This window comes from Helianthus annuus, chromosome 8, assembly GCF_002127325.2.
Source record: "Helianthus annuus cultivar XRQ/B chromosome 8, HanXRQr2.0-SUNRISE, whole genome shotgun sequence".
NCBI classification, from domain to species: Eukaryota; Viridiplantae; Streptophyta; class Magnoliopsida; order Asterales; family Asteraceae; genus Helianthus; species Helianthus annuus.
The window spans coordinates 12313999-12316654 of NC_035440.2; the positions used below are offsets into that span (position 1 = coordinate 12313999).

General features: G+C 33.7%; 1 long non-coding RNA gene across 1 annotated transcript; it reads right to left on the minus strand.

The window, feature by feature from the left end:
• Positions 1–473: 473 nt before the first annotated feature.
• On the minus strand, positions 474–1918 carry LOC118481176. Its single transcript, XR_004864682.1, has 3 exons — positions 1670–1918; positions 1429–1469; positions 474–1145 (listed from the first exon to the last, which is right to left on the minus strand). It is a non-coding gene; the product is annotated as an uncharacterized LOC118481176 (long non-coding RNA).
• Between the last annotated feature and the right edge of the window lie 738 nt (positions 1919–2656).

Genomic DNA, 2656 nt, shown 5'->3' on the forward strand with positions numbered 1-2656 from the left:
GTATTAGTAATAAAACTCAACCGAATAAACCCACCAAACGAAAACAAAAAACCGAAACGAAACAAAAAAAATGAAAATATTGAAACCGATTCGAAACGAAACCAAAAAAACCAAAACGAAGCCAAACCAAAACCCGTCCCGACCCGAAACTCGCCCCGTGCGGAAACTCGTGTCGGCTTAAAAACCGTTGCGATCCGAAACCTGTCCCGTGCGTAAACCCGAGTCGGCCCGAACCCGATCCGAACCGACCCATTCCGTGCCAAAACCCGTTCTATTAGTGGGGTATTTTAAAAGAATTAAAGTTTCAGCTCTCACATCCAAACGATGTTTTTAATTCATAATAATTGAAGTTTAACATTAAAAAGATGAATTAAAAACTTCAATTGGGTAGGACAGGGGACATTTGGTAAATTGAGTTGGAAGGGGAATAAGGATGTTTTAACAAATACAAAAGCATTACCAAAAACATGATATAAGAAATTATGTTTATGCATATTTCAATGAACAAACATGCAAGTATGATGATGAAGTAAACTTGTTAAAACATCCTTATTCCCCTTCCAACTCAATTTACCAAATGTCCCCTGTTTCCCTCTCGAACTTGCATCATAGGACATGAATCTTTAGAGGAAACAAAAAAAAAAATATGAGATATTACGGAATTTAAACATGTTACACCTATTTTAACTTTGTACACACCACCCCCCGATCCGCTTTAAGGTTAAAACTTTAACCAGAATGGATTCGGTCTTATGCTTCCCATGTGGCTTAGTTTGATGTTGAGACCACATTGAATGAGCAACCAACACTCGGTCTAGTAGATCTTATGGTACATGCTCACCTCTTAGAATGAGCAAACCCGTCATAGAAATTATACATTTTGACCATTTACGCAATCCACCTGACTGCCAATATATCCAACACTAAGCCCATATCCAGAAGTTAAAAAAACAGATACATCAGTTAATAAATATGTTTGTAGAAATGTAGAGAACCTTTTCGTCAGTAGTGATTCCAACAATATCCATAGCCCTTCTTGTCTTCATACATTCCTCTTTACTACTCACACCTTCTAACTCATACATACATCATGCTTTATCATACTTCAGACCCACTTGAACTACCTCATGAACCTTCTTCCCTCCCTAACAACCAGACTAAATGTTTGAGATAAATGCAAAGATACCAAACCATCCCTAAATATAAGCAAATTACCTTATTCTTAAAGCTATAAAAATATAATTGTAATTAGTTGAAAAAGTAAAGCAAAATTAAAACTCAAGAAGACATAAAAGAAAAAAAAAGAACACAATTTTCCCGGTCTTGTCAATTCAGGAAATAATAGTCCCTGACATTACCAAAAAGTTACTTATTTACAGCCATTGCCATTGGATAAGTTAATTGAGTACAAGAGTTTGTATCACAAACCGTTTCAGAATTTGTATATCTTTCCTTCTTGACCTCTGAAGCTACATGAAAAATAACAGATAAAAAAATCAAAGCCATTATCAAGGACAGAAAACGAAACAAAACCCACATAGCATATCAAGTAAAATAATCGGTACCACGTGTTACCATAAATCTACTTATAATTCCATAAATACATCCTAATATTTGTACATCAACATTGGAAGAGCATCAATCGCATACAGAGGAAGAAGAATCGTACCTGATAATGCCGATACACAGACCCAACTGCTTTCCATGGGTAGTTCTTAACGTGGGGTGGGGTGGAAACGGATGGGGGATTGAAAAGACGATTTCAGTGAGTTAAAATCTGAACCGACGCCGGTTAATTCAAAAAAAAAAGTGAAGGATGGTAGGGTTTCGGTGAGCGTCTTTTGGAATACGAAAAATGATCCTTTACGACTAAATTGATGGCAAATACACTCGGTCAGTTACCAAATTCAATATTAACACCCCGTATTCATATTACATTTTCATTTATTTAATATCACTAACAATTTATTGATTAATTACCCCCATCATTCTTTTGTAACTTTAAAATTATAGAATTGAAGATAATTAATGGAAGATATAAGTGGGCATTAATTTCATGGTTCAAATGTCTAGATTACCCTTAAAGTGTCTTAAAACTTTGTAAAATGTCCAAGTTTACCCCCTCTAAAATGGCTTGCTTCATTTGTACATGGTGCTTCAAGATTTGTACATATGGCAAAATTACTAAAAGGGCAAAAAACCTATTTTACTTAATAATGTATTATAGATTATTTTAAGAGTTGCATTTAAAACATCATAAATATTGATTTTAAAATAGAACATGTAACTAAATTTTAGATTATATATAGATATATAGATTATGTATTGATCATTGGTATTTGATAAAAAGGTATAAAAAAACTCCTAAAGAACACCAACACTAAAATTCTCTCTAAGGTGATCCATCAACCCAAGGTACCATAACGAGAATCATGGCCTTATCTTCGTCTTCAAAGATGACCACTCCCACAAGTAAGTGTCTCTAACTTGGTATCTATATTTATGTTATGATTGAATAAACATGATTAGGTTCTATATTTTGACCCATGTTTATAGATATAATCAACAATATACACGAAGAAAGAAAGAGAGAATGAGATAAAAGTTTTTATTAATTTTATAGAGATATGTGTGTTTTTAGTTAAATTATAAGGAA